Raw genomic sequence first — 12193 nt, 5'->3', positions numbered from 1 at the left:
TTTCACCTGCCTCTAATTAGTCCAACCCCATTACAGCCATTGGCTCACCAAAAATGCGACACACACACCACCACTCCCAACCCAGTGCGACTTCACACAGTAATGTGGAGCTGAATTAATACAGGCACATTAGTCTACCATGTTACAGTTATTCAGCTGGACAATGATTTAAAACACCAGCAAGTCCACCTCTAAATGGATGTTTAAAAAAAAAGTTTTGGCATGGTCGAGTCAAAGTCTAGACTTAAATCAGATAGAGATGCTGTAGCATGATCACGCTGTTCATGTTGGAAAACCCCTCAGTGTGACTGAAAACTACTCTGCAAAGAAAAGTGGGACAAAATTCTTCACAGGAAGGACTCATTGCGAGTTGTTCCAAACACTTGATTGAAGTTCTTGCTGCCAAGGTTGGCACAACCAGTTAACTGTTTTAATTTTTCACAATTTTTTAATCAATCAAATCATTTTTTTAAACTTACTCTGGATATTTTTGTCAAATGTTATAATTTGTGAGATGATCTCGGGAAAATAAATGAAAAAAAGGAACTCAGGAAGGGGGCAAATACTTTTTCACAGTGGTACATTTTCTCTGAATGTGAAAAGAAAGTCATATCTGCAGTCATTATATATATCAAATTCCATTCACCCCAGAAATATTTCCTACCATTTTAACTCAGAGATCAAAACCAAACGCTGCCTGTTAGCATGCAATTCCATGATCCCTCTGTAACATGAAACTTGTGTAGCGAGCCGGACCACATGGGGAGTGCGATGTTGTGAGGTGAGGTATTTTTCGACTGGGAGACAAATATGTAATGCGTTCCAGACACTCTGGCCGCACACGGCTTTTTCCCCCTGCTACCTATAGCATCAATCCTCTCCCCTTTCACTAGAACAATAAACCCACTGCCACTAAGGAAGAACACTTTGCAGATCCCAACAACACAACTACCTTCTTGAGGCCTGTGGAGAGGGATCCCACTACAGTCTCCTGCCTTACAGTTGGGCTCTCAGCAGTACAAGCTCTTTCTGGCTCACAAACAATGGCAAGACCTTATACCAATGTCCACCCATTCTAAACTTGCTTTCAGCTCACCCACAGAGTGAACCAGGACACTAAATCTCACCCCAAAAGAGCTGAGGTGGTTAGCTGAAGCATGACCTCTTGGATGAGCGACTCATACAGAGATGTTTCTGGTGATTCTCCAACAAGGAAGCCTAAGGTGGTTTAACTGAGTTGCATAACTGGGATGATACTCAAGTTTATCTATTCAATGAGGGCCAGATGGAAGATGTGTATTTTAAAAACAAATCCCATTGGCATCTGCTTTTCCCCACCTAACTTCCTACTTTCAGCTCACCATCCTTCCCTCATCTTCTTCACAATCAGGTTTAATCCTAAAACAACAGCAATGTGCTCCTTGAAAGCCTCTGTTTTCACGTTGTCAACACTGTGTGGGATACAAACATTGACTATCAACTGGCATACTCTTTCTTTCCACACTTTTCTTTTTAAGCGATATTCAGCTGCAACTTCCTATTGTCACTTTTGGTCTTTTTCTTACTCTCTCTTTCTCTCTTTATTAAATCAGCTCCACTCAATGTTATTATGTTGGGACTGACTCACCAAAGAGAGCCAGAGGGGATTGGGGGGTGGCAAGGTAATTTGATATATTTCTTATTTTAGTTAAAGCAGATCCATCTACTCATGCGTCTTCAAACTGCCGCCAAAGAACAACAGACTGACAGCTCTCCCTGTGTGAAACAAACACTCCTGCGTGGCCTTCATTTATTAGGAATGCACAAGTGGAAGTGTGTCTGCGTGTGCGATGTCTAAGCTTCCCCATGACTCTCCGATGTTCTTTTCTCTTTCATGCCCTCTTTTTTTTTGTTTTAATTCCTCTCTTCTGAGGCATCTGATACTGTGGACTTTCTGACACATGAGAGCTCATGGAGCGAACCTCTGAGAGGCCACAGAGCTTTGAACTGAGCTGCATGAAACAAGAGTTAACAAGGTCAAACTGAGCTCTGCTGGTCTGACTTTTACCTGTGATATACCTGCGTATTAAAAAGTCTCTATTGATCTATGAAGCATTGTATATCAGAAATTGGGCAAGATATAGGCTGATGTAAATACTGCATGTTTGTATTGATTTCTTTATGTTATGTCTCCATGTAACCTGTAACCATGCTTCCGTTGAATTATCCAGGTAGTTGCTTACTTTGTCTTACATATTGAGGATTGAACAGTGTTTCCCACTCCATACTACAGATGCTGCTGTTAATTGTATTTATATCTGTCTACAAAGTAAGTTCACACTGTTTTATTTTCACTTTTTCAAACCCCTGTTATACAGTAGTACCACTTCATTAGGTATATCATGCTTGTACTGGGCTAGACCACCTTTTGCCTTCACAGCTGCCTTAATGCTTTGTGGCATCGATTCATTTCTCAGAGATTTTTCTCCAATTTTAGCATGACACCATCACACAGTTCCTACAGATGCATCAGCTGCACATACATGATGTGAAAGGTGCTCTGTTGGATTGAGATCTAGTGACTGCGAAGGGAATTTGAGTACAGCTAACTCACGGTCATGTTCAAGAAAGCATGGGCGTCAGGACGCAATACACCGTGGTCATAACGTGATGTGGATATCACCAGAAACAGTACTATCTGAGTTATTGTTGCTTTCCTATCAGCTCCAAGCAGTCTGGTCATTCTCCTCTGACCTCTGAGATCAACAAGGCATTTTTGGCCAGAGAACTCATTTTCAGGCCATCCAATCCCAGTAGATCAGAAGTTTCTGAAATACTCAGACCACCTCATCTGGCACCAACAACCATGTCATGTTCAAAGTCACCTTTCTTCCCCAATCTGAAGCTCGCTTTGAACTTCAGCAGGTCATCGAAACCATCCCTACTGTAAATATATTGCGTTGCTGCCATGCGTTTGGCTCATTACATATTTGCGTTGAAAAGAAAAACCTAATGAAATGCAAATTCCAAGTAACGATGAAATCCTTTCATGTCTCAGAAGGAAACAGCAAATTGAAATCAGTGTCAGTTCTCATGGTGTTCAGGTCTTAATTCTTCATTTTTGTGAGTGTAATCTGACTGGATTGGATGGTTTTAAACTCAAGCTGTGTGGGGTATTTGGCCACGAGAAAAAGGTAGGTGGAAAAATAGAGCTGTAAGCTATGGTGTAGTCCTCCACATACCTTAGAGCGAGATACATCTTTGAGTTTTAATAAAAGTAAACACACAGGGTAAGTTCTCTGGAAACTGCACACCACACTGGTCTGCTTTATTTGCAAGGCTGCTTACCTGCTGCAGTTTTGCTACATGCTGGTCGGTTTGTGTCATTGTGAGGTTCATTTTCAATTGGAAATGAACATACCATGGGCCACAATTCACCATAACTATGTAATAAGGCAGACTTTTTGTGTGCATCTTGTGGTGCTGCAGTGTTTCAGAGTTTAGAATTGACATAAAAGTGTCACAAACTCTGGATAAAAAGTCCTACACATTAAGTGTTTCCTACGTTAAGAGGATAGCCTAGAAACATGAATGCCACAGGTCATGATAACTGGCACATTCCACACTCAACTACCTCTGAGACCTTGTCCTCTTTTTGCTTTCTGAGAATCGCGCTCCAAACTCTCCTTTATTGACCTACTTTCAAGGTGGTGCATAGATGATATATGAAGCAGGCTTTTTTTGGAGAGCAGGACTAACCAAATGGTGGGGGTTGTCGGGGGCTGAGTGGCTACATACTTCTGCAAATGTACAAGTAGCAATTTATTTTACCTCTTGGCCTCTGTGCTACATTTGTCTTTGTAGAAGAGAACATCACCAGAAACTGAAAGAAATAAAAAAGGAGGTGAAATAAGTAAAAGCTGGAGTTTCATTCTCAAAGTGAGAGCCAATTCACAAACCCCACTTCAGCCCCTATATGTACAGTATGTGAGTGAAGAGGCCACTTATGTTCAGCCTACAAATCATGCAGGCAGCTATAGGAGTTGGGAGTGATAAAGAGAACATAATAAAACAAGAGAGAGAAAAATAAAATGACTAGCATATTATCTCAGGTTGTAACTCTAATGAGCTCGACAGAAGACAGGAGCCGAGACAGTGAATGTGCAGCCTTTAAACGAAAGCCTTGGCTAATGTCTCCTGACTTGTCAAACAAAGGTGCAGCCTAACAGCATTTCCTCTTATGGTATTGACCTCTAACCTTTGACAATAGTAGGTCAGAATGACTGGCATGCACTTATTTTAACAGTAAACAGAAGACAAGAGTTCTCTCTGTTTGAATAGCACAGACTCACTTTTTACTACAACTGCTTTTAGACTTTAGATGAGAAAGAAGACTTTTAGATGAGTTAGTTCTACGATAAATATTTGTTGCAACAATTTGCTGCAGATTTGTGGCATTTTGAAATATTAATTCTATGTTTTTTAATTAGATTTTTCTATAATGTTAGAACTTAAAGAACTTACTGGTGAAGTGAGTAGGATTAGAATAAAATAAGTCAATTGAAACATGGCAATAGAACAATTAAAAGCAAGAACAGTTTTGGAAAACAGCCACAGAAAAATAAATCTATAAATATGAACCAACAAATTAGTTCACATTAACATTCCTGTTACAGCAGACCTCAAACCTCATCATTATCTTTATCTTCTCTTCTCAAAAAACATGTGAATTCAATAGTCCTTTTACCCTAACAGCAGCAAAACACCATAATCTGAAGGAACTACTTAAACACATCTCTGTGACGTACAGATCAGTAACAACAGAAGTCAGCAAATAAAGAAAGCGTAAAGGCAACAGATTGTTTTTTTCAAGTTGCAAAACCTAATTGAGATGCTTAACACTGGTGTAATATACTTTATTACTTTACGTAATAATAGAATTTCAGATTATTCAGTTGGCATCAGCTGTTTTTTAATCCTTTTGATAATTTTTGGCTTTTTTTTTTCTATATTTCAATTAGATCATTCCAGTAACAATTTGTTATTCAGGGTTACTTTTCTATTGAAACGTGGAGCCAGTCCAGCAGCACTTAAGTGCTACAATGCGAAGTGTACCAGAAAAAAATAAATTCATTACCAAAAAAGGTTAAATCAGACTGAGCATTTGCACGCCAGCTTTAACCCACAGTGCTGCGTGGCCACAGATTACCTATGTGTTTACCTCGAAATCATCATGACTAAGATAAAATTGTTTTGCCATAATTTTTTGTTTGTTTGTTTACACAGTTGGAAAAATCTCACCTGGAAACCTTTGTGCTGCATTTTTGGAATCTGATAAGCCTTTAAATACACTAAGTGGACTTCCTTGTATATCGTGTCTTAGTGATATCTTAAGATAACGCCCCCTTATCAGTCAGCACAACAACCCTGACTGTTTCGACTGTTTTCAGTTCACAGTCCACAGCTATCCTAAGTACTGATGTCTGCTAATATGCTCCCAGTGGTGGTTTTGCATGCTAATGGACAAACATTTGCATTGTTCCTAATTTGAATCTAGTAAGTATACACCTTAGGTTGTCTTAAACTCCACATCCAGCACTGTGCAATCTGAAGGTTGTATAATGGTGAAATAAAACAAAAAACACAGTCATGTAATCTAACACCTGATCAACAATAAACCATGCAATGATCCAGCTACAGCCACAGCCGTCATTCTCAGAACAGTGGATTAGAGGTGATGATGATGCACACATTGCAACAAGAGTAACATGTTCCAACAGGTGTAGGTCCTGTACATCAGGAGATATTACATGTTGTCCCTGTGTCATTACATAAGAGGTTTCAGACCAGGGCAAAGCATTCTTTCATGATGATTCACGAGAGCAAAAGCATTATAAAACATTGAAATGAGTAGTCTGATCATTGATTCTGGGACAGGGAAGCAAACAGGAGACCTTAAATCAGATTAAGACCTGAACAGGACAGAGACAGGTGTGAGCAGTTTCCCAGGTGCACCTCCACAGGCCATGCAGTGCCAGTAATCAGCAGTCGAGGCTGTTAATGACAGGGTGCTGCTGTCAGAGAACTGCAGACATATACACGCACACTCACACAGAAGCACACGTAGTCATAACTCAGAGGCACGCTTGCACGCACACAGTCAATTAAGCATTCAAAAGGCATTTTGCTTTCTCAAGCATCTCACTCATCCTCCATCTGTCTGTCTGTCGCTGTTGACCACTCAAGCATTTTAACACCTTTATTCCAATCTTTCAGTTGCTGTTGCACAGGTCAGCACACACGCAGTGAACTTAAACTGCAGCTGCGCAGTTACGTAAGCACCTGCTAACCTGTCTGCAAACCGGCTGACCTCTGGCCCTTTTATTACCAGATCAAAAGTCAGCCAGCAAAACAGAACGCTCTTCAAAACAGAACACAGAATGCAAACAACAGTGTTACTGATAACATGGAAAACAGCCCAGCATCATAAGTGAAATTTGGCCTCTCTTTACTTTATCTGCAAGTAAATAAATAAGGGATTCTAATTCTATTTTTCCTGTTCCTTGTTTATGGGTTCATGTAGCTGATGTGATGTTGTAAAATTTTGTGACACTATGATTTAAACAATGACATTTGGTATGGGGATACTATAGTTGTAATAGTCTAAACAAAACCTATATGAAAGTTTGTATATTGAATTCTCAGAAAAAATACAAAAGAATAAATTTTTGTGAATTTTAGATTACAACTTTTTCAGAAATTGTGAATTTTGTGTATATCTCCATTCTGTCAAAGTAAAGCTTTATGGAGGACAGATTTGTGTATCAGCATTTTTGAAAGACGTGATGAAATAGGCCACCTGTGCGCTGCTGATCTCTTAATCCGATGGGGGCTCCAGGTATGTGGGACATGCAGCCGATTCTGTCTTTTGCCTTCCCTTACCGGGGTGTGGTGATGGTGCTGCTGGCACATTGTGTCCTCGGTTCAGAATGTGAATGCCAATGGTGCGTTCAAAACCACACCACACTCAGCCCTGAATACATTTCAACTAGTGGTGCATGTGTTTCTCCTCAAAATTTCCATGATGGTGATCACAGACGTACAGGGAAACAAACACTGCACTTTCCAAAAGCAGCTAGGATGTCACTGTGAGATACCGATGACACCGCATGCTATTTTAACCTCACAGCCTGACCCTGAAGTCCAGTCAGATATGAAGTGTGTCACAGGGTTGTGCAGCTTGTCTCACACGCATCTCATGTATACCTGCTGATTACAGGCTCTGTCAGAACTTATTCAAAAGCGCTCAGCATGAAAAGCCTTGAGGGCATAACCATGGTGCTCATCCTCTTCGAAACTGCTGATGGTAAACACGCACCACGAGCACGCTTCAAAGCCTCCTTAAACTCCACACTAACAGAAACCTTGACCCTGTAAGTGTGCTGTGCTGCATTAATGGGCTGACATATCATGTACATGTGAAATATACTTATCGGGCTTTTTTCATGCCACATCCAGCTTTATTAGTTTTTTTACATGACAACATAACAATTAAAGAAAATGATGTTGTTTTGATACTTGCTGTGATGGAGTGAAATACTCAAACACATCTGAAAGCTGAGTGTTTTTTTTCTGTCATATTAGTAATGAGTAAACAATCAAAATAAACTGAATTATTAGACAAAATACTACTAATTTGATCTGATGACTATATAGAGTTGACCTATTATTGCCATACTGTACCATGTGTTCTTTATATAAGACTCACATACAAAATCACAGTACAATTCCAATTAAAGCTAATTAAAATAAACTGAACTTTCACCATAAATATTTTAGGAGTGAATGAAAAGGACATTAACACCACCCATGCTTAATTAAGGCTTTTATCATGGAAATGTTCAACTGATGTTAACAGTGAAGTGCAGATTGTGTAATGCACATATGTGTTCCCGAGGAAAGCCTCCCTTCCCTCCCTGCTGACAGGTCCTCAGCAGCTCTTCGTGCCACAGCTGACACTCACTTCAGATTGGCATCTCTGATCTTACATAATCTCCTTCCATTCTCCAGCCACCACCTCCGCCTCAGAGCTCAGTACAGAAAACAAGCTTTTGTCTCCAAACAAAGCCAAAACACCACATCTATCAGCAACTCTCATTTGTTTTGAATTTCTCTTTATATCCTTTTACATCGATATCAAGCATGGCCAGGACTGGTTTAATGACCTACAGCACAGAGAAGAGAAGTCCGTTGCCAAGCAGTTGTGTTTGTATAGGCTGTGGGTTTTGCTAAAGGGAAGCTATGGGTGGTGAGAGGAGGAGGAGGAGTGAGGTGAGAGGATGTGGAGAGGACAGGAGTGGCTTGGCACAAGCTACCGTTGGTGAGCATCAGGCCTCTTTGGCTAATGGATAGAGAATATTGTGTTGTATAGCAGTGCACTAAAGGGTTTTTATTGAGTGAGAGTGAAAGAGGGAAAAGGGTGATTATTATGGCTCCTGGTATAGCATAATTAGAGGAAAGCACTGTTCCACTGTCTGTGGGTGTACATATAGGGGGTAGGAGTGTTGTTTTTCTCTTTCTCAGGAGGATAAAATAGTATGCCATGCCTGGTACATTTCTGTCACACTTTTCTATATTTTCTGACTCTTCACAAAAGTTCTAACATTAGGCTGCATATAAAAGATGTGTACTGTTTCTAGAGTCCAGTAGGGGGGAATCCTGGTCACACTGGTTGCAAAAAGAAATCAGAGTTGCTGATTTGCAGACTGTATATAAAAGCTTGAAAATTGACAGCACTAAAGTGGGTTTACTTTCGTTACCTCTAATCGACTTCTGGTTGCAATAATGTATCTGATGGCTATGAGAGAATGAGCCTACTGCTAAGTGATTTGGGGTTGCTATCTTTTTGATATAGTCTATGCTTTTAACAAAAATGTAGCCAATTCTTTTTAAAGTGTCTGACAAGAACTCATTGAAAAAAAACAAGACCATCATGTTTTCCACCTTTGGCTATGTTCCTCTGCATAATTAAAAGCAGCAACCTGTCATAGCAGCAAAACATTCATTAATAAACAGCAAAAACAATTCCTAAAAATACAAAATTTGAATATCACCACCTGTCAATTTAGCAAAATTTGAATGTGTAATTACATATGAAGCAGACAGAGCAACATAAAGCAGTCCTTTTTGCTCAAAGTCTAGCTCTGTTTTGTGCAAATTCTTGAGGAAAATATATGGCTTTTTAGTTGCTCCACACTCCATAATGTGGGTGTGATAACAGTTAAGCACACATCAAGGCTTTGTTCAGGAAATAGGAAGTGAACACTTAGCGTAGTTCGGCTGTGAACGGCAAAATGATTTTCTCCTCAGAACAAAGGCATAATCATGATGTTTCCAAATTTAGTGCTCCAGCATTTCCTTTAGCAAAGAGCGCATTAACCACAAGCGCACGCGCGCACACTCCCGCATTCGTGTGCAGACACACTTTTACACGCTCTGAGCTAATTGCATACATGCATGTGTATGTTCATACACATGCTGCCATTCCCCACATCAGCTTGACTTGATTAACAGCTGCTTGTGTGTGGAACTGCTGTGCTGATGAAAGACAAGAAGCTGGTTCTTTCACTGCTGCTTGGGCATTACAAGCACAACAATTTACACAACAGTAGAACACTAAAGTTGGCCTTCATTAGAGCGATTAGGAGCCTAATCTAAAACACTGTTTAAGTCTCTCATCCCAAACCCTAAACACTCTCTCAAGGGGGGCTCTTCCCTCCTACACCAACCATAACATCTCAAACTTCAAACACTCCATCTGTAACCCCAACCTCTGGGTGCTATCCCCTCTCTCATCGACCCCTATCTCAGAGTGAGGGGTTGCAGCGGGTGATGGAACCCACGTGATGGTGCAGCTGTGGAATGATTTATTGCTAGGTTAATTGTTGGGTGAGTGGGAATTGTGCCTGCAGGCTGCTAGCTTTTGTGTGATTACAGGTTCACCTGCTATTAGATTGAGCATACATTTCATTATCTTCTTAGAAGGGCTTGTGCATCCTTCTCAGCCTGTCTTTGGACAACTGAGGCCATGGAGGGAAAGGTTAGAGATCAGGGAATGGAGGCTACACTGGAGTATTGCAGCAATTAAACACAATTTGTTTTGAGCATTTCCTGCACTGACCAGCTGCACAGGGTCTGTCCACCATAAAACTGAGTGGAAATGCCCTGCAGGCCTAACAGCTATCTGATCTCTGTTTATACAATACATGTGTGAATATCAGGCCAAGACACTGAACCATCCACTGGAGTATGTGCACAATGGGTAGAAAAGGTGTAAAGGCATAGAATGAGTCAATATGGCAGTCAGATACACTGAAGCTCACTTCTGCCCAAAGACAGTGATACTGAGATGAGTTTCTGCTGCTCACCAGTGTTAGTTGAACTTTCTCTGAAATAAATGTAACAGTGTTGTACAAATATTCGACAGTCATATATAGTTTGAAAGAGCTTTTTGTGATCTTTAAATTGCAAGAAACTTATAAGAAGTACTACGTCCATAGTCTGTCTTTAGCCACAAGCATAAATTGAAACAGAAATGTCCATCTGGGCCACTGTATCCAAGACACAAAACAGTGTCTGCTCTTATGGTTTGGGGTTTTTTTTTAAGGATAAATTCTAAGTTTTTCGCATCAGTTTGCTGACAGACACAGTTAACTATATGTTTATGAGTACAGCATAAATACATTCTTTTTTCTATTAAATAACCTCAGAAAAAGCACTTACCTCCTCTTTAAAATGGGGAAACTTTATGCAAAGGTGCACTGGAGCCTACAGTAAATGACAAGTTTAATCTTTAGCTGTATTAGACATGTTGATTGGCATGTTTTGGTTAAGTATTTTCTTTAGGATACTAATTGCATACCATCTGTTACCCCAATAATCCACAATCAAACTTCCATCCGACTCAGTTGTTTGGTGTTGGCTAAACTTCAGTTCAATTTTCCAAAAACTTGGAACATAAAACCACAGATGTTTAAGTTACATCTTTGTGAACAGCGTGAGGTAGCTTTCAAGCAGACATAATATAAGAGAATTTGTGTAGCAGAAGTCACAAGGAGAGAGAGCGAGAGCCTTGACAGTCAGGAATGGGCTGTGGGATGCGGAATGAGAGATGGTATAATCAATCCTGGGGGATCAACCTAATGGACTGAAATCTTCTGTTTCCTGATATTAACTGCAATCAGTAATCAACCTGCACAGCAATTTTTGACCTTATAAAAACATGTTTCGATGAAGAATCTGTTAGACAAGTATGATAAACACTACCAATCTTGAAAATAAAATAAATTAAAAAAAAAAAACAGATTTAAAATACCAGAAAACAAAAAAACCCAAAAGAAAATCTTGCTCATTAACCGAGAATACAAATGAAGTAAGAAATTAATGTCAGAGTTAATTTCTGTTCTTAGCACATGAAGGCCTGAAACTGAGTATGGATGGAGGGGAACCATGGAAAATCAGCTGCCACATTTTTTAATGTGTGACTGGATTCATTTTCCCATGGCTTTTCCAGCACCACCTTGGAATCTATACCTTTTTTTTTTATTAATTCCCACAATATAGGTACTGGCGGAAGCATGCAGGAAAAGGTACGCCTCTGAAAGCATGTGAGCTGTGAAGTAATCACCCAAATACGCCTTGTTAACTCGAGTCCAGTTGACACTCACTGGGCTTTTATGCAAGCTAAAAATATTTCTCCTTTTCTTTCATCTCCCCTCCTTTTTATTCTGCACGTGAGAGCTTTACTGGGTGCTGCTGGTCCATCGCCTAACTGAGCCCTACAGCCGCCCTCCTGTAAAGTAGTGGGATGCCAAACATCCCCTGATTTACAGCTTGGAGCACACGCTATGCGTTTGCTCCTATGGGCTATAAAAGGCAAATGAGAGCGAGATGTCCAGATCCCACTTGCTATATTAACCTAAATTCTTTCCAATAGAGTAGAGTGGTTGCATGAACTGACTATTACCACATGCTGAAAAGAGGAAAACCTTCCAGGCCCCAACAGAGAGCTCACGTGAAGGGCGGATGAAGGGAAGGGTCTGATAAAATCAGCTGCTGACCTTCTCTTGCATACTAGGGCAGTCAATAACATGCCTTTTCTCCTACACAACCCTGCTCCACAGCCTTGTCTGGCCTCAGACTCTTTTACTCTCTG

This window comes from Astatotilapia calliptera, chromosome 7 (genome assembly GCF_964374335.1).
Source record: "Astatotilapia calliptera chromosome 7, fAstCal68.1, whole genome shotgun sequence".
Lineage (NCBI taxonomy): Eukaryota > Metazoa > Chordata > Actinopteri > Cichliformes > Cichlidae > Astatotilapia > Astatotilapia calliptera.
Note: the sequence above shows the minus strand (reverse complement) of the source record.